This window comes from Vulpes lagopus, chromosome 2 (assembly GCF_018345385.1).
Source record: "Vulpes lagopus strain Blue_001 chromosome 2, ASM1834538v1, whole genome shotgun sequence".
In the NCBI taxonomy this organism is placed as follows: domain Eukaryota; kingdom Metazoa; phylum Chordata; class Mammalia; order Carnivora; family Canidae; genus Vulpes; species Vulpes lagopus.
The window spans coordinates 94,533,838-94,555,481 of NC_054825.1; the positions used below are offsets into that span (position 1 = coordinate 94,533,838).

Sequence of the window (21,644 nt, forward strand, 5' to 3'; positions counted from 1 at the left end):
AGAGACTGTACTACAGGGTGTGTGTGGAGGGGTGGTAACAGAAAGAATTTACAGGAATAAATGATTGAGTGTGTGTGTGTGTGTGTGTGTGTGTGTGTGCTTTTGAGGAGGAGATTTAGAGGAATGGATGAGCTGAATTTATAATTGTTGATGAAAAATAGTATTGTTCAGCTGAATTATCCAGTCTCTTATTTGTTGACACTGATGCATTTCTTAGGATAATTTCTGAGCTGTTCACCTTCATTTGATAGATCTTGAGAGTTCCAGAACTCTGGTTTATTGCTAATGGGATGCAACTCATAGGATAATAGACCTTTCTTTCTTAAAATCAATGGAAATATCAGCAAACCAGTCTAAGCTATATTTTCTCTCAACATGTATAATCTTAAAACTTTCTGTGAGATCTCGAGACTGCTGAAATTTATCTTGAAGTTAATGGAAAACTATTGATTTTGATTCACTCAAATAAAATAAAACTATTCTCTGAAAAATCTTCTGCATAAAATTATTCTGCATATGAAATATATCACTGTCTGCTAGTGCCAGCTCAGTGTGCATTATTTAATAGAAAGAGGATAAAGTTTAAGCCACAGTGACCTAGTCTGAATATCATACCTGCAAATGACCTTTGGCAAAATTACCAGATCACCATGAGTCTGACTTGTCTCATTAGTTAAATAAAATAATACCTACACCACAGGATAGTTTTGAGATTTAAATGAACCAACACATAAATGTAGGGTCCTTCAATTAGAATGACAAAAATTGACTCAAGCTAATGAGCAAAAATAATTTATCAGAAAGAAGTCAGGACTTAAAATATTGACAAGAAGCTAGAGAATGGGCAGCAATGGGCAAAAACTAAGGCAGCAGGAATCAGAGAAATAGTCTCCTAACCTAAACAGGGTGGCCTGGAAGCCATCACTAGAAAGGGTATGTGGCAACTATTTACATTTTTCATCCTTGTGTCTCCTGCTCAAGACTAAGTCTCAGGAAGGAGTTTCATGTGGGCTGATTTGACTTCTCCAGCTTCCATACTAGGAAGTGGATCTAGGAATTTCTATCTCAAGGCCTCAAAAGGAAACTGGATGCTGGGAAAAATAGAATGAATTCTTGCTAGCCCAAAACATTAAACTGGTGATTTTGGAGCTGTTTTGACCATAATTCACAGGAAAAAATACATTTTATATCATGATCTGGGGTTTACAGGTGGATATGTATATGGGTATTTGTATATAACTGAGACAAAAGTCTCTCTAAACTTTTTCTTAGTATATGCATTGTACTCTGTTCACTTTTTTTTATTCTATTACACTTTTTAAAAGCCTGGTTCATAGGATGTCATGTTGATTTCATGACTTATGAATCACATACACAGCTGAAAGCATTTTATTATACTCTCTATAATATCAGCAAATTGTGGGCAATTTGTAAACATCAAGTTCTCTCGTACCACCTTTCCCCCTTCATTCTGCCTCCCACTTTCCCATCAAATAAAACTGCAGACAGTGACTGAATAACCAAGACACCTAAAATTTCTTTCATTTTATTTACCTAAGGATTTAGTGTTAATCATATTTTCCTAACAATGGAGTTGTATTAAAAAATTAGGAAGATTAAGAGAAACAGAATATAAAGAAAAACAGTATTGAAGAAGTAGTAAAATGAAGAGAATAAGGTGTGATTTAAGTCTCAGTAAAACTAGGATTTCCTTTTTGAAATAGCATAGAAAATTTTCTTTTCCACACATACAGTATTTGTTGCTGCTCTCTGGTATAAGACTTGAAAGATTAAGCACACCTTTTCTCAGTTTTCCCTGCATTGAAAGAGCTATTTGACCTTTTTCGGTATATAAAATATATATATATGTATATATATATATTTTATAAAAATATATTTTGATCTAAAATTTTGGGTTTGTTGTGTTGGGGTTTAGTGGCTTGAATTAGTAAAATAATGGACTCTTTATTTAATTTGTGTGCGTGTGCGTGTGTGTGTGTGTGTGTGTGTGTGGTCAGTTAGCCACCAAGGCATAGGTTTTGTCAAAAGGACTTGAATCTGTTAATATGTTTCAAACAAGAAAAATCATAGGTTTAAAGTGTTATGAATTGCTTTTTGGTTACTATATATTATTTAGATTATTTAAACCATATCAAAAAAGCTTTCACTATGCATCCACACTAGCATGCCTCAGCTGGTTGTCTTCTCAGCAATCTTTTATTTATTGTTTATTGATTTCCTATCCCATTTCCAAGGAGAACTTGGCAATTCCCTCTAGATTCAAGCCTTCAGCACTCAATCTATACTTGTCAAACCTTGAGTGATTTCTCTGATTTATATTTGAGATGTACCTAGTTGAAACTCCTCTATTTCTCTGTCTTCAAAGAACTCTGTGTCTCTCCACCAGAAGAAGCCTCTGATTTTAAGCTATGTTGTTTCTCAATCTCATTTCCTCTTGCCTCTTCTGGAACCTAAACCCTATGTTTGTTCTCTCTCATTTGCATCTTCAAATTGTCCTTTTCCACCAGAAGTGTTTCCTCTTTTTTTAAATATTTTATTTATTTATTCATGAGAGACACACAGAAAGAGAGGCAGAGACACAGGCAGAGCCAGAAGCAGGCTCCATGTAGGAAGCCAGATGTGGGACTCAATCTGGTGACTCTGGGATCACGCCCTGAGCCAAAGGCAGACTCTCAACTGCTAAGCCACCCAGGCGTCCGTTTTCTCTTTTTATAAAGCTTCTCAGATACCCTGACAAACTACCCAAAGCATCTTTCCTCAACTTTCCAATTCTCATAAGCTATAACTCTCCTTTCTTTCAAATGCTGCATTTCTTGAAATGTTTTCTTATTGCTTCTACTTCTTCATTTTATTCTTTGCTGTGTTTCCAATCAAGCTTTCATCCCACCAGTCTACTGAAACTGTTCTGAGTCTTCATGACAAGGTTCTCCAGGAGGTGGTTTTTTCAGTTGGTTTCCCTTGCAAAGCCCTATTCTGGTTCCTTGACTGCTTCCCAGTTCCTTTTCCTCAAGCTGTACCCTGAGGAGTAAGCATTTTCCAGAGCCCTCTCTTGACATCTTTCGGGGTAGCAGCTGGGGAGAGGACTGTGGAACCATATGGCCTTCGCTGGGGTCTGCCCCAATGAGCTGTGCCATCTTACCCAATTTACTTTATCTTTTTCAACCTGTAATACGGAAATAATAAGAGCACCTATATCTTAGGGTCTGTTGAATATTAGATGAGACAATGTCAATAAAGTGCTTAGGGAGTTTTTGCAAGTAGTAAATGTCAACTAACATTTTCTCCCCCAAGAAAATAAAAACCCTTCTGTTAGGGATGGAGGAACAATTTGCCAACTTTCCATAGAGAGATCTCCTCGATGATACCACTGTCTGGCCCTCACTCTCTCTTCTCCTGGTGTGTTAGGGGAAAGAGTCCCAGCATTTAGTTTTAACCCCTTCCTTTTCTTTCCTCTCTGCTTTCCTCCTTTACACCCAAAATTTTATAGGGCAGTTTTCAGTGGCTAAGCTTATTATATGCTAGGGTTCCATATTAAGAAGTTTATTGTTGCTGCATCCCTAAGCCATGGCCTTTAATAGAGAGAGACAGTGGGGGAAGGGACTGAGGGAGAGAATCTTCAAGCACACTCCTACTGAACAAGAGGCCTTACACCAGGTTTGATCTCACAACCCATGAGATCATGACCTGAGCTGAAAAGTGCCCCAGTTTATAATTTCTTTTTAAAAAAATATCTTGCACTTTTTTCTTCCTATGTATTTTATTTATTTATTTATTTATTTATTTATTTATTTATTTATTGAGGCAGAGAGAGAAGCATGCTCCATGCAGGAAGCCCGACGTGGGACTTGATCCCGGGTCCCCAGGATCACACCCTGGACTGCAGGCGGCGCTTAACCGCTGCACCATCAGGGCTGCCCCTATTTTATTCTTGATTTATCTACTTGAGGGTTTGTTCCACCAGATTGACTTCAGAGGGGTCACTGGAGCCAAATACCCTACAAGTAGACCTCACTACATGCGAGGCAGGAGTAAAATAGATGAGAGAAGATGTCATACTTCCCATGTTTGGTATTGTGGCCCAAAATCATGTTCTGCATTGAAAGTAGATATAGTTGCTGAATGAACAAATTAACAATAATTCTAATACATGAAGGAGGCCTTCATCACATCTAGAATAATGAAGGCTTCTTGCCCAGGCTGTACCCTGAGAACTGATCAACATTTTTCTATCCAAGCTCTTACCAACTGTCTACCCAGCAAAGCTGTGCTGATCTCAATACCCGGGCATGCTCATGATTAAAAGTTAGTGCTTCTAGAAAACTCTTGCCCTCCCATATATTTTCTTTGCTCACTCCTATTTAACTTATCCATCAGAACCTAGTTTAGATAATTTCTTTACTGTATTTCCCCAATCACCATGCTTATCACACTGTTTTAAAATTGTTAGTTAACATAGAAATAGTTGTCTATTACTCCATTTACTGTTACTTCCATTTTAGCAGGGACCTGTATGCCTTGTTTGCTGTTGTATCTTCAAAATCTAAACATTCTACTTGGCAACAGCCAGGGTTCTACCACTGAGTGAAAGCCATTAATTGAAATATTTAAATGGGATCTCTGGCTTAACCTGGCTAGTCATCTGAATTCTTCTGAAGAACTAGTGGAATCCCAGTACCTGACTAAGTCAGCTGCACTGGAAATCTGGCTTAAGTGAAGGAATCAGGAAGGATTTATTGGCAGGTGACACATTGTGGGATCATGGAAGAAATAAAGGACCATATCCAAACATGAAGCTAGAATAAAAGGCCAAGGGACAGTTAGATTAAGACATACATCTGGAGGGCATGGGCAGGAGCAGGGACAATGCAGTGAGGACAAAAACTAGAGACACAGTGACATTAAAAATGAGTAGGAAAGGAAGGTGAGCTGAAGAGCCTGAAGGCCTTGCAACATAGGCAAAGGGTTGTTTTATAGAGCATAAAGAGAAAGAGAACTATTTAAGCATGCTGTTCCAGTTTGGATAGAAGTCACTATTCTCAGTTTCCCACAAAATGACCTTTAACATGGAGAAAAAAAGAATGTAATAATTTTCCAACTAAATTTGGCTGTAAAACTATTGTTGGTCTTGGGTGAATTTAACATTTTAGACTGAAATGAGAACTAGTTGGTAACTAATAGATACTTTCTCACAATAGACTAAGCTCCATTACTCTAAAGGAAAGTGGGGAGACATTTTATTTGCATTCTCTGCTTCCTGGCAAAGGGGTCCTGGCCCAAGACCAACTAGAAAATTGGACAGGTATCTTCTGGTAAATGTCTTTTGAAGTAGTCATAGAACTTCTCCTCCATATCCATGTGACAACTTACCATGTCTTAGGAAATATCAGAGCAGATATGTTGGTAGTGACACATGGCATCCAATAAGTATATTTCCAACAAGTAAATGTTGTTCCCTTCCAGATCCTTTTTATGCTGTCCTATGTTATTTTCTTAATGTTCAATAGTACATTAAGAAAATATACTATTTGAGGGATCCCTGGGTGGCGCAGCGGTTTGGTGCTTGCCTTTGGCCCAGGGCGCGATCCTGGAGACCCGGGATCGAATCCCACGTCGGGGTCCCAGTGCATGGAGCCTGCTTCTCCCTCTGCCTGTGTCTCTGCCTCTCTCTCTCTCTCTCTCTCTCTCTCTGTGACTATCATAAATAAATAAAAATTAAAAAAAAAAGTTAAAAAAGAAAATATACTATTTGAAATTATCTTATTCATGTAGATGATTATTGTCTGCTTCCAGTATTAAGCTCTGTGAAAGGAGGGACATAGTCTAGCTTATTCACCCCTGTATTCTCTAATATCTAGGACATTATCTAGCATTGAGTATGACTCTGTAAATATTTGTTGAATGATAAATTAAGGAAAATGGATGGAGTTTGGAATACTTCTGTCGTCAGTATATGTAGTGGAGTGTACTCCATCTCTTCAAACAATCAGAGAACCAGAGAAAGTCGATAAGATAAAAGCTCTCCCTAACTCAACAGAACCATGTTTGAGAATCTGTGCATGCTGGTTCACATTCTACCTGGATGTTTGATAAGACATTCTTAGCAATCCATGGGACCAAGCCATACATCTTGTCCATTAGCAAAACTGTGCCTGGATAGAGCTCTTATTTTTGAAAATAGCAGCTAATTAGAAAATAAGTTTAGAAAATTTCTTGACATCCTCAATAGGATAAACAAGACATGGTCTTCATGAAACAAGGATAGACAGCCAAAAGAATAGAACATGAGGCAGAGATACAGTAAGGAGGGAATAAAAAAAATGGAATAGCAAAAGTAGATTAAAATCTGTGCTAAAGAATTAAATTGACACTATGGATAACTAAATGATGATGCAGATGCAGATGCTGAAGCTGTGGATATTTAATCTGTACTGAGCACTGTATGTTTCAGAACATGTGCTAAGCCCTATGCCTGTGCCACTGGCTCTCTATCTTCCTGATCATGGCTGCACACTAGGGTCAACTGAAGAAAATATTTTAAATATCAATGCTTTATCCCACACCTAGATTCTGATTTAATTGGTCTAGAATGGGACTTAGGCAGTTTCACATCACTGAACAACTGTAACAATCACTACGAACAGAGAATAGAATGTCTTATGAATTGTGCAATGTCCTAGCCCTAAGCCTAGCCATCTTTGTTATTATTATTATTATTACTATTAAATTTCACAAGTGATTTGAATAAAAAGCCAGTAATGAAAACTGTTGGAATATGTGATTTCATCTAATTTTTTGAGGAAAAGGCTCATTTTGAGGAAAAGGCTTAAGATGGTCTCCCAAAATAGAGACAGAAAAGCAAATAAATAAAAGTAATGAGAAAGCATACTATTGGTATGGGAAAAAATAGGAAAGATATGCAAACTAAAAGTTACATGCATTCTCATGAGAGAGGCCAAGGCCATTAGAACAGGAGTAATTATTTACAGTATAATAGTAAAAGGTCTTCAGTTACAAAGAAAAGACTCATTGAAAGGGCATGCCATACTTCAGATAAAATTAATTTAAAAAAGGCATCTAGACACATCCTTTCAATATTTATAAACTTCAAAATTATAAAATATTCTTATGAATCAGTAAGCAAAGAACAAAAAAGAAAACAAATAAAAAAAGACTGGCCACAAAGGTATAAACTTGGGCTAGCTTCAGGTTTTTATGATAGAAGAAAATTGAAAAATGTCCATAGAATTTTGAGGAAAATACTGTTATCTGTGACCAGCCAAGATGTTGCCCTCAGGTGAAGGCAATAGACAAACATTTTCATTTAAGATCTTAAGAATCTGCTGAAAAGTTATGCAGATATATTCTCCATTTCATCAGATTTTAGTCATTAGATTTTTATCTCACAGCATAAACCAAATTCATTTTAGACAGATCTCTGTATCTATTTATAACTTTCATTATATATATATTATATTAACAGTATGCTGAAAGATAATATAGATAAATATTTCAAGGTAATGGAATCCATCAAAAAGGAAAGTATTTATATAATTGGCTCTTCGGGGCAGCCTGGGTGGCTCAGAGGTTTAGCGCTGCCTTGGTCTCAAGGCCTGATCCTGGAGACCCGGATTGAGTCCCGCGTTGGGCTCCCGCATGGAGCCTGCTTCTCCCTCTGCCTGTGTCTCTGCCTCTCTCTCTCTGTGTCTCTCATGAATAAATAAATAAAATCTTTAAAAATAAATAAATAAAATTGGTTCTTTAAATATCTTTTGCCTACAGAAATCATGATCGACCAAATTTTATTTTTTTATTTTAATTTTTTTAAACAAATTTGTTTACTAACCAAAGGGATTATAATTGAATCAATACTTTGAAATAGTTGCATGTAAAGTGTTTGTAAGAAAGGTAATTGAACACAGTAATAAAAAAATCAATATGAAAAAAAAAATCAGTATGGAGATTTGCTCACTGAAATGAGCTTGTTCATCCTCATAGCTAATTCCTGTCCAAAATGATGATGGAATTTTTACGCTACTTTTTCAAAGACCCAAGTATAGGTGTCTTTGTTCATGATGTATTCCACCACTAATTTCCCCTCTTCCAATTTTCTTGTTACTGTGTTTTCCTTCCCATCCCTTTCCTGATGTTGAACCAACATGCTGTTTGTGAAGTTGCAGATAGTCTGAGTTTTTCTGCCATCTGCTGTAGTTTCTTTAAATTTCTCTCCTAGATTACATGAAAACTGTATTGTTTTCCAAGTGTTCTCAGTTTTTTATGGTGAGATTTTTGCCATCAGAAGAGATTATACAATCTGATTTGGCCATTGCACCCACTTTTCACAGGGCTATTTCCATTCCTACTTCCTTCGTATATTCGTCAAAGCCTTTGTTCTCCACTATGTACTCTCTTCCTGCCAGCTGCTCAATGGTGGTCACCATAGGAGGGTGTTGTGAGCAGGGTGGATCAAATTTAAAGAAAAACAAACTGGTAATATATTCTCAACATTTATAAAAGACTCTGTGTGAATACATACATATATACAAAAACATGTATATGGTGTATACACACACTGTAATGTTGTAACAAATATGAGACAGATATGAAAAGATATGGGCAAATGACATAAACAGATAATTACCAAATAGAAATTAATTTCTTTAATAGATATTTTTTGAGTGAATGTATAGGAAAAAAATTATTTACTCTTTTTCCAGATTTAGTGAGATATAACTTGGTATATATATATATATCATTGTATAGGTTTAAGGTGTACAGCATGTTGATTTGATATACTAATATATTGTGAAATGATTACAACAGTATGGTTAGTTAATACCTCTAATATCTCACATATTTACCATTTCTTTCTTTCAAGTATACAGTACAGTATAGTTGAGTATAATCACTAAGCTCTACACTACAGTCCCAGAACATGTTCATCTTATAATTGAAAGTTTGTACCCTTTAACCCACATCTCCCCATTTCCACACATCCAAGTCCCTGGGAAATACTATTCTAGTTTCTGTTTCTATGAGTTTTGCTTTTTTTTTTAGATTCCACATATAAGTGAGATCATACAGTATTTGTCTTTCTCTGTCTGGCTTATTTTAATTAGCATAATGCCCTCAAGGTCCATCCATGCTTTTACAAATATATTTCCTTTATTATGGCTGAATAATATTCTATTGTATATATACATCATATCTTCTGTAATATTCATGGGTGGATATTTAGGTTATTTCTACATTTGGCTATTGTGAATAATGCTGCAATGAACATGAGAGCACAGATATCTCTTTGCAATACTGATTTCATTTCCTTTGGATATATACATAGAACTAGGATTGCTTAATCATATGGTAGTTCTACCTTTAATTTTTCTGTGGAAACTTCGTTCTCTTTTACAGAGTGGCTGTACCAATTTACATTGATTTGATATGATTTCCAAATATTGTTTTCCTATCTCAAATGTTGCCTTTTCATTTGGTGATTATTTCTTTTGCTGTGCAGAAGCCTTTTTAGTTTAACATTGTTCCACTTAATTGATTTTTGCTTTTGTTGAACGTACTTTTGGTATCATACCCAAAAAACATTGCCAAGACTGAGAGAGAAATGGCTCTTTGACAACAGCATCCTGCATAGCTGGGGAAGCTGGGTACTCAGTCACATGCTTTTACTTTCCCCTTGTGGGAAAAATCATGTGCTGAGAAGATTGCTCTTGGTCCTGTGCTGTGCCACCTTGGAAGAGAGCTCATGCAGATAAAGCAACTGTTCTTCTTATCCTCTTCAGTGCATACAAACTTGCCCCCCCCACCCCGCCCCACTGCTGTTTTTCCTGTGTATGTATGTATGTGATCAATGTGTTGGAACTTTACTAGAAAACTGGACTTCCACAATGGCTCTCTTATCTGTGGTGATTGTCTAAGAGAGGTTTTTGTTTGTTTGTTTGTTTGTTTCTGGGGACTTCTGGACCAAAGCTGAGAGAAGCTGCAGCTGGTTCATGAGCCTTTGCAGGTTCCACAGTCAGGGCTGAGGTCTATCAGCCTATCACCTGATGCATAACTAGGCAAGGTTCTTCCTGGGTCCCTTGGCATAGAACACTGGATTCCACAAAGACACTTTTTTCCATAAAATGGATGCCAAATTTTGTTGTGGGGTGGGAGAGGCGACACAAACTTGGTACATTTTTAAGCCATGTTGCTGATGTTCTCTGAAAATATGTATGTGTATGTCTATATGTATGTATATGTATATAATTTAACTAATAACAAAGGCATATTACAGAAATTATCTGATGCGTTGTTTTACCTATCAAATTACAAAAGATTTAAACAAATAATCACATGATATTTCTCCATGCTGGCGACTGTGAATAGATAAACATTCTGAGAGACTGCTGAATATGTGAATGGCTCTAATAGTCTGGAAAGCATACTAGTAATATGTATGAAGAATATTTAAAAGTTTTTTTATTTTTGATTCACTACTTCCCCTCCCTAACTTTATTCTTAGAAAATATTCAAGGAGGGGATCCCTGGGTGGCTCCGCGGTTTAGCGCCTGCCTTTGGCCCTGGGCGCGATCCTGGAGTCCCGGGATCCAGTCCCACATCAGGCTCCCTGCATGGAGCCCGCTTCTCCCTCTGCCTGTGTCTCTGCCTCTCTCTCTCTCTCTCTCTCTCTCTCTCTCTCTCTCTATGTCTATCATGAATGAATAAATAAGAATCTTAAAGAAAAAAAAAGAAAATATTCAAGGATACTGACCAAAATGTAAGAAAAAGGATGTTTACTTTGGTATTATTTGTAATAGAAAAAAAATGTCAGAAACAGCCAAAATGTCTAGCTACTGGAGAAGTAAGGATTGTTTCTGTTATAGACATAAAAATATTTTAAAATAACTTTTCCTGATATGGGAAAAATTTTTATTATATAATCATAAATAAAACACTGAATATGAAATTATTAGTATGTTTTGAGTTTTTTGAGAAAAAATATATATGTAAAATAAGATTGGAAAGAATTAACCAAGTGTAGTATTATTGTCTAGGTAGTGGGATTATAATATCTCCTAATCACCTCTATAGCTTTATATATAACATTATACATACATGATAAAAAAAAGTTACAGAATAGTGGGGAAGGATTGTTTAGTAAACAGTGTGCTGATGAATAGCAAGTTAGAAAGACTCCAAATTAGATTCTTACCTTACCCTGCACACAAGCATAAATTTATTTATTGCTTTAACAGTTTTTCTATGTCTATCTGCATGCTGGCACCAGAACCTTTTGCATCTTAATTTCTTTTTTATCTCAATGACTAAAATCTCTATGTTGTTTTAGGGACAAAATAACAAAATGACTAGGCTAGTTTAATCTATTTTCACAAAAAACAAGTACACAATTACAGAAATATCAAGTCTTTCATTTATACTTGTATCTTTAATTTTCTCATGAGAAAAAAAAAAGGTAGGCTAATGCATGAGTTCTTAGCCTTTGCTATAATGCCATTACAAATCAATTTGAAAGAATGAGTGCAATTCTGATACTGTAGGGAATATTCAGCAATTACATTACTTTAGAGTTCTGGTTTTTATTTTTTATAGAATGTGTACTCACTAGAGAGTTAAGTAATGTTAAATAAATTAGCATCTTAATGAAAACTGTATATTAATACCGTTCCTGTTCCTAAGTAGTAATTTAATTCCAGTAAATCAAGGAATTCAATTATTGCTAAATAAATATCATTGTCTTGAAAAGTACAATGCTACAACTAAGCATTTGCTGTACTCCCTGATATTTAGAGATGGCTATTATTAAAAGAAGAAAAAAAAAGAAATGTATTCATATTAAGGGTATATGATTTGGAAATTTTGCTTAGTGTCTAACAGGGCAAATTAGATAGGCATATTCAGTACTCTCAAGTGAGTCATTAGATAATCCAGTTTAATTTTGGAATGTGATCATTATATACTGTATCACTCAAGTAATAGAATTTTAACAACATTTCTATCATAAATTTAATTTCTGTAGAAGATGCAGCCAAACCACAAAAAATAAGAGTAAGATTCTTACCACATAATATACTGGTTAGACGATAGTTTTTAAATAGCATTTTTAATACAAAAGAATTTAACTTGTCAATGAAATTAAGACCTCAGTGTGATTTAAAAAAAATACATATTAAAGAATTAATCTCAAAAGTATCATATATGTTAATAAGCATGAAAATCCATCATGAAGTGAGCAAATTTGAAAGTTTGCATGTAATGTTTTATTTTGATTTATAGTTTCCACTGGGCATTAAATTTAGTCAATAATGGCTGCACAAATCACTTTGTGTCATGGAGTAGAATGTGTGTGTGTGTGTGTGTGTATTTTTCATGCTTAACATGGTTGATCAGGTGGCTCATATAGTAGTTTCCAAAGTTCTTCAATACTTAATTCTGTTCATGTTTTCCTAATCTTGAGTTCTCAGAAACATCTTTGGTCTTGATTAGTGACTTGAAATTTTAACCACTTGTTCTGGCTTCTTAACTCAAAACGCAGACAGTACACAGGGATATATGCAAAATCATGTATGAACAATATTGTTAAATGCTTATTATATGCCAAATTCTGTGCCAGTCATTTTGTGCCTTCTATTTAATTCTCATGGCAAATCATTTCACAGATGAGCAAGCTGAAACTTAGGTTAAGTCACTTTCCAAGATGCCATAACTATAAATAATTTGCTAATGATTTGGGATTTGTTCTTACACATCTGAATCCAATCTATAACAAGAAGAGAAGATAATATAGAAATTAAATGTGCAGATCAGTTTTTTCATCTGATAAACTATTCCATGTCTAACTAAAAGGCCCTATACCACCTTCTCAAAAATGTGTTAATTGTCTTTTAGTAGGTATCCTTGTTTTATGGTCTGGAATCACTGAGCTGTTTTATGGTCTGGAACTCACTAAGTTGAGGCACACTAGAGTCAAATTTATCAAGATTCACTGGGCTTTCAGTTCTGTCAGTCAATGGCAGCATGTTATAGATGAACTTGAGGAGTCGGAACCATGAACTAGGAATCTGCTTTTCTTTGCTGGCTGCCAGTAGACTTGTTACCCCAGGCTGCATTTCTTCAGATTCCCTCAGAGACTTTTTCAATTGAAGATGCATTGAACCAGGCTGTGTCAGGAGGTCCTGGAGACCACTCCCAGGCTCAGTGATTTGCTAGGAATACTCAGAGGACTCAGTATGTAGTGGCCCTCATGGATACAATTTTTTAAAATGAAAGGATACAGAGCAAATCAGCAAAGGGAAAAGACACATGAGGCAAAGTTGGGAGAAACCAGGCAAGTGTTAAGAATGCCTTTTAAAAAATTATTTAAATGTTTCTAATATATAGATAATACAGAGAATAATATAACAAATACCCATGAAACCACTAGTCATTTTAAACAAATGTTAATATATTGTCAAACATGACAATAAATAACAACAGTTGTTGTTGAAACAACAGTTTCAGTTGTTTTAAAGCTACTGAGACATATGAAGCCTACTTCCCTTACTAATTGCTAGTTCAATTGCTATTTCCCCAGAGCTGGATCATTATGTAGCTCAACTCCAAGGGCACTGTTGTAAAATACAGTGCAAATGGTTGCATGGACATGAGCAATGCTGTAGTTCTGCTCTTGAATTAGCCACTATCTAAGTTGGTACGGGATTTCCTGACAATGCTTTTACTCTTTTAGACTTTTACTATATGTGTATGGACCCACAAATTTGTAGTATTATTTTTGAATTTTCAAAGATATGCATAATACTAGTGGCCTCTTTGTAGCTAAATCTAAGGAAACATTTTCAGTGCTCATCGCATTTGATCTCTCCCTAGCATTTGATGCATTGGCCACTTGTCCTTTAAACTTTTTCTTGAGCACATTAGCACCAGTCTTTCCCTGGTTCTCCTCTTCCCTCTTGCCACTCAAAATCTCCTTCCTTGACTCTTTTCAAATATTTTATGTCCTTTTTTTGCTGAACCCAACCGCCTGGGGATTTTATTCATACTCATATATTCCAGTAATACCTTACCTATATGATGAGGACTACTTCATTAGGATCTTCATTTCTGGCTTTGTACCTTCACTAATGTCCTTATGAGATTGACTACTGACTACACAAGCTGTGATCAGGTTTACATCAGGCCTGCTTTTCATACTTTATTTCAAGCCATAGATTAGGTAACCAGTTGAGTAATAGAATAAACCTATAAATCTGAAATTTACTTTTATTTTGGTGCTTTATTTTTCCAATTGACAAGACTTTTTGCAGTTCACAAGGTTGTAAATTTATTATTCCTCTCAGATACCCATCTTCTTCCTCTTTTTTTTTTTTTTTTAAATCTCAGGAAATGGCACTGATAAGCCTATCAGAACAAACTAGCCACCATTCTTGACTCTCTGCATTGCTATCAATACCTAATTACCAGGTTCCACTGGAACTCCTTTCACGCCTCTGCAATCATTCACGTATTTCCAACCCTATCCCACTGACCTAGTAAAGAACTGTATCAGTTCTCATTTGTATTATTCTTTCTTTGTAACTTGTTTTCCTTATGCTCCTCCAAAAATTCATTCTCCTTCTGCTTCTGGGGGGATCTTTTTTTTAAAGATTTATTTATTTATTCATGAGAGAGACAGAGAGAGAGAGGGAGAGAGGGAGAGGCAGAGACACAGGCAGAGACACAGGCAGAGGGAGAAGCAGACTCCATGGAGGGAGCCCGATGTGGGACTTGATCCCCGGTCTCCAGGATCACACCCTGGATGATGGTAGCACTAAATCGCTGAACCACCCGGGCTGCCCCTGGGGTGATCTTATTAGAATATAACCTCGCTCATATCTGACCCATTCTTACAATTCACCACCTTCTTTGACCACTTCTGCTAACCAGTTTGCTTTCCAGCCATATGAAACTAATGACACTTCTGAGGATTTTTCACGTCTTCTCTTAGCTCAAAAGTTTTTTATTTGGTAAGATGTAAATAATTTACAAACAGTTTTGGATGACTGAACACATAAAAATGCTAAACCCATTACCATCTCCTAGAACTTCACCTGAGTTCTATGTCTACTTGTCTTATAGAGAAGTTGGCTCATTCATCACTTCTTCCCCAAAAAGCCTTTATTAATATCTAGTTCTTCCTTTTCCCAGGTAATGAAAATACTTCTTCATTTCCACTGACTACATTGTTATTATTATCTGTTTACTTGTTTATCTTTCTTGCATTTTCTGATAAATACTTATTCATATCTGTATTCTCACTGACAACCACATACTTGATAACAGAAGATGCCCAATAAATATTTATTGAGTAGTGGGATAAATGAAATTCTGTTGTAGAGATTTATATTTTTAAAAGTTTATTAAAATAATCCTATTAAGGGCAGCCCTGGTGGCGCAGCGGTTTGGCGCCGCCTGCAGCCCGGGGTGTGATCCTGGACTCCCAGGATCGAGTCCCACGTCGGGCTCCCTGCATGGAGCCTGCTTCTCCCTTTGCCTGTGTCTCTGCCTCTCTCTCTCTGTCTCTCATAAATAAATAAATAAATAAAATTTAAAAAAAAAATAATCCTATTAAGGCTTAGCTCACAAACTACCTCCTAATTGAGCTTTTGAGATCCTTTTCCCTCTGTCACCTGGTTATGACTTCTCTTTCCGAAAGAAAGAACTTTTTTTCTTTTCTCATAATTCATGATGTTCTGTCTTGTATAATTTATGCGCATGAGTGTCTTTGTCCTACCTTCCCATTCCAGCTTTAAGCTCCTGGGGACACTGATCCCAGGTTCTCATTCTCTTTGTATCCCCAGCACTGAGCCATGTCCTCTAAGGCAGTGGATTGTTACACGCTCATTGGATTTTGAATTTACTTAACTGCTCTATCATGATCAGGCTACAGTATCAGTATCAGGCCAAGATCACATACCAGTCAAATTTTAGATCTACCGAAAATAAAAACTTCTGCTAATTAAAATATTATATTAAAATAAATTTTCAGTATAAAGCAGTGGATCATATTTTCTATGAAACAGAAGTGTGAGGTCAGAATGATGTGATGAGGGGATGCCTGGGTGGCTCAGCGGTTTGGCGCCTGCCTTTGGCCCCAGGCGCAATCCTGGAGTCCCGGGATCGAGTCCGGAGTCCCGGGATCGAGTCCCGCGTCAGGCTCCCGGCATGGAGCCTGCTTCTCCCTCCCCCTGAATCTCTGCCTCTCTTTCTCTCTATGCCTATTATAAATAAATAAATAAATAAATAAATAAATAAATAAATCTTAAAAAAAAAAAAAAGAATGATGTGATGATCTATCTTTTGATCTCCTGGCACACTGTCAGAAACAGAATACCCAATACAAGATAATTATTATTTTATGACATTTAAGTGATCAACATGAACTTTCTACTTTTGAATATTGTTTATAATTCTCTGATGGTTATCGTTAATGGTATATAGGTAGACATCAGATGTTCCTCATTAAAACCATTGTTCTAAATTTTAAAATTTTCTCAGAAACTGCTATCAAAATTCTATTGTATGCCATCAAGAGGTGATTTGAGTCATAGCTATCACAATCTGATCACTGAGTTTTGTTAGATGTTCACAGAGTTTCTTAGGAGAGAAACTAATCTTCGAAAGAATTTTAAACAAATGTACTTGAAAGAACAGATAATACCAATCAGGCACAATCAGAATTCATCACAGTGGAATACCTAATGTATACTCTTTCCAACATCGTGATCCAGATTATTATTACATTTAGCAGACATTTATTAAATAAATGTAGCAAAGAACTATATATTTTTATAAAATTTAATGTTAGAAGAATTTAACTTTTCTCTGTTTAAATGGGGATTTTTAGGGGCTAGAGAGAGAAAGGAAAGGGAAGTAAGTACTGGTCAAGGAGCACAAATTTCCAGTTATGAAAGATGAATAAATTCGGGAGATCTAATGTACAGCAATGTGAGTATAATTAACAATGCTGTATTATATACTTGAAAATTGCTAACTAGGTAAATCATAAAATGTTCTCACCACACAAAAAAAGGAAGTTAGCTTAATTGTAGCGATTATTTCATAATGTATACATGTTTCAAAATATCAAATGGCATACTTTATTTTTAATTTTTTTTTGAGAACAAGCAAAGTGATAGAAATTTATCAAGCAGAGACACAGAGATAGCTCTCAAAAGTGAAAGGGATCTCAGACAGGATTGCCCTCAAATGGCATACTTTATATACAATTTTTTGTCAATTATACATTAATAAAGCTAGAAAAAAAATAAGGCTAGGATTTCTCTGGTAAATAGTGCAAAATTATATTCACTCAAGAACCATTACAAAAAAGGTACTATATACTTCCTAATATGAACATGTACACAGGTATCTTTCCTGCACTATTTTTCTAAAGGAGCAACATGGGGATAATTACTTCACGATTAGTTCTTGTTGAGGCATGTTCTTTAGTGAATCTTTTAAATGTACCATTTAATAACCTATGAGGCACCAAGAAGTTAAACAAGCTGAGAAATAGCAGTAGAGATTTCACCTTAGACTGATTTAAAAGCCACTGATGGTAGCCACTATACAATATTGGTATAATGATATATTTTACAAGGCAAAATGTGAAATGCTCATTTTTTAAAAATGCACTCTTATATTTGGTATCTGCAATCTTATCATTTTCTAAAGAAAAATTTCTTATTATTCACTCTGAAAGTTTTCTAATACCAATTAAAATGCAGCCTGACCATGACAAAACATGACCATGGAAGACAATTATTTTGTCTTCCTTATAGTTACAAGTGAATATCTGCATTAATTCACAAATAGTTGACTTCTTCTGTTGCATATCATTTAAAAATATCAGTGTATTTCATAATAACAGTACATTTATAGCCATACAAATTGCATTAAATCTTCACCCATAGTGAGGCTGTAGTGCAAAATAAATGTAACATTCATCTCATTCTGAGGTAGTGACATGACAAATAGCTGAAATTGAGATCTGGAAAACAGGTCTTTTGCAGACTGCAGTAGCCAGCATAGCCCACGGCAGTTTTCAAATGGACATTAATAAAGGTATTCTGAAATATCTGAGAGAGCAATAAATAACAGACAAGAAACATGCCATCGTTTTCCCAAAAAGTTCATTAGAGTTCTAATTAATTTTGTTTTCTTACAAAAGTTATTTAAGATTGATAAGTACAGGGGGAAAAAAACAAACCAGTGTGTATCCATTAAGGAAAGAACTTATTCTTACACCACCCAGAGTCCTGAAGCAGACCAGGTGAAATGCGTACATGCAATGTTAAGTAAATGTTGACCTTATGATGCTATCAGTTGACCCATAAGAATTCTGCCCTCATTCTGAAGCAGACATCAAGGTAGATTCCATAAGTTACCAACTGATAAAAATATAAACATCAATGCATAAATGTTGCATGTCTTTAAGTCATATTTGCATATCCTTATATAGTTTCAGAGTGAGTTCATGCCTCATATTCATGTAATAACAACCTTAGAGTTAGCATAGAATTTAAAACTGAAAGAGACAATGGGGGTGATGGAATAAACACTCACCTCACAGATCAAGAAATCTGGGTCCAACCTCATGTTTCAGAGGATGGTTTCCAGGATGATGAGGAAACTCAAACCCAAGAGAAAGCGTGTGCCCAAGAAATACTTGCCAAAGTAGATTAAATGGAGTAATGTTGTTGCAGAAATTCTCTGCCTTTAGTGCCTGGGTGTTTTGGTCACACCACTTCGAAGAATGAAGAGGTAGGACCAGAGGAAGAGTGGTGGGCAGCAAAGCAAAGTTTATTATGAAGTTCCCGGAACAGGAGGGAGGCCTGAGGGGGTTGCTCGGAGTTTCTAAATTTAGGCATTTTTATAAGTTCTTTTGCGGAACTGTCTTCAGCAAATCAGGGTGTGCTGAGTCATGCCAATCGGGACTTTGGTCAGCTATCTGTCTACCTATTTGGTTAATGTCCATGCTGATGGTCTTTATTTTGCTGGCATATGAGGGCATATGTTTTAACTGCCCCTTGCCTTTGATCAGGACAAACACCTTGTGGTTAATTGTCTTCTAAATAATCCTATATCCTTCTGCAAAGGCTGCAAAGCAGAATGCAAGTATGCTCCTGTCTAAGCTGCAAAACAGGATGTCAGTGCTGTTTTACCTTAGCTGTCCTGACTCCACATTTTCTTGTTGGGGACCCTGGACCTGACTATCTAACTGTCCAACTCACTCCTAACAATGTAATGTAGGAAAGTAATCTGTTCAAATATAAACCAAAAAATGCTAGAAAATAAATTTTCATGGAATTCAGATACAAAATGGTATTGATGGAGCCTAAATTGACATATTCTTTGCATATGATAAATTAAAGTTTTATATTTTCATCTGTCACAAGATTTTGCCACTAATGATTTGAATTAGATTCCTGCCTATGACCATAGCTCTGAAGAAAATGGTAGTTGCTTTTCAGTTTTGCCCAGTGGTCCTCCACACTTTTATGTTCTATCAGTGTTGGCTTCATTCCAAGACTATGTCCAGGTATAGAGTAGCATTACCTCTGCCTTCCCATATGGATCTGTATTAATACATTCCCTATGAGTATGATAGTTGCATGAAGTAGGCATTCAGCTATATTCTGTAATTTTGAAGTGGGAGAGCTTGGTTCTTGTCTCATGTAGCCGAGAAATGAATCTCACGGAAAAGGAGAGTGAGTAAAGTGATAGAAGTTTATTAAGCAAAGATACAGAGAAAGCTCTCAGAAGTGAGAGGGGTCCTGACAGGGTTGCTACTGAGAGTGTTTCTGGCTGGCCTTTTATAGAAAACCTGACTAGGGAGTTGAGGGCCTTGAGATTTCTTGAGTGAATGACATATGACTGTTTTGAGTCTCGGTGATTACTTGGTAGCCGTCAAAGTAAGATATTCCCTGGCATTTGGGAGCCAGGGGGGCAGATTTACTTCCTTATCTCTATTTTTGTTGCCTTACCTCTGTTGCATCTCAGTGTCCTTGGGATTTATGGGAACCTGACCTTGGGCCCTCTTGGTGTCCTTGGGACTTATGAGAGCCCAGAGATTTGAGGGAGCCTGACTCTGGGCCTTTCCCTGCCTAGCCCCATTGGTCCCTAACTCAATTTGAGATGCTCAAAGAATACCCATCTTTCCAAAACATCACTGAAAGGTGTTTGAGGATCTCTTCTGAGCTCATTGTTTTTAAAAATGCAAATTCTCCTTAGTCTATTAATATGATAATCTCCTAATACTTTAGCTAGGATTTATTTCATCATATGAGTTTCAATCAGCAATCATTTTTTAGTCATGTTTTATGTTTGAAATACAAAATTATTTACTTTGTTGGGCATAAACATAAAAGTTGTCCTTGCACCTGTAGGCTGTAGACTGCCAGATTGTTAGTTGCTTAAAGGCAGAGTATCTTTTCTACTGCCTAGAATGGTAGAATTAGTAAATAGTATTTAGAAAATAAACACATCACTGAACGATTCCAGTAGATTCCTCAGGTAAAAAATATCTGTAGTCTATAGAGGATATTATGAACAGCATGAGAATATTTTAAAAGTTTAGATAAAAAGAGAAGAGGCAAGTGAGGACTGATAGAAGATTTGCAGAGTATGTTTCACATGCCTTTGTTGTAGTTTTGTAATGTTGGTGAGGTTCAGAGCTGACGGGCAAGAGAGAATTCTTAAGATATCTGGTGCAAAAAGGTAATTTCATTAAAGCACAGGGACAGGACCTCTGGGCAGAAGTAAATGCTGCACTGGGGTTGTGAGGAGTAGCTAATTATATAGTTGGGAGTTGGGGAAGGTAAGGAAAAGGGAGGTATCCAAAAGGATTTTTTCTTAAGATTTTATTTATTTATTCCTGAAAGACACACAGAGAGAAAAGCAGAGACTAGGCAGAGGGAGAAACAGGCTCCAGGCAGGGAGCCTGATGTGGCACTCAATCCTGAGAAACTGGATCACGCTCTGAGCCAGGGCTGGTGTTCAACTGCTGAGCCACCCAGGCTTCCCCACAAAGGACTTTCATATGCTAAAGAAGATTCTGGATACTGGAGGCCTTGCTATTGTCAAGCTAAATTTGTTTTTCCCTCTAGCAAAGCTTTAACAGTAAGACTGTCACATATATCCCACCCTAGAGTAGGAGTGGCGGGGTATTGCTGGGTGTCAGTTTGCCCTTTGTCCTTAGCTTTCCTTCTGCTCTGTTATACCTTGATTTTTGGGTAAGATTTAGACAGCTTTTGCAAAAGTGTTATGGAATTTTTGTTAGTAGTAAAGACAGTGACCCAGAGATTAAAAATTAAAGAGTTGATCCTATTTAGGAATTGACCAATCCCTGCAGTGAACTGTGAGGCAGGAAGTGGAAAGGAAACAAGGTAACAAAGCTTGCAGCCATAAATGGAGCACCATGAATGCCTTGTAAAGGAATGTGGACCTTATTCCTAAAATAAGCATTAGGGAGCTACTTGATTGTAGTTATAAAATGAGGTCATTGAGTATCTGAGATGAAATGAAAACACAAAATAGTTTGGGGACGAAAGGCAGGTTTTTACCTATAGCACAAA

At 36.3% G+C, this 21,644-nt stretch overlaps 1 protein-coding gene and 1 pseudogene across 3 annotated transcripts in view; one reads left to right on the forward strand and one right to left on the reverse strand.

Moving 5' to 3' along the window:
* Positions 1 to 21,644, forward strand: part of GRM1 (glutamate metabotropic receptor 1) — a 387,183-nt gene that overhangs the window by 219,274 nt on the left and 146,265 nt on the right. The window lies entirely within an intron of this gene.
* Positions 8,048 to 8,459, reverse strand: LOC121484641 (annotated as a pseudogene).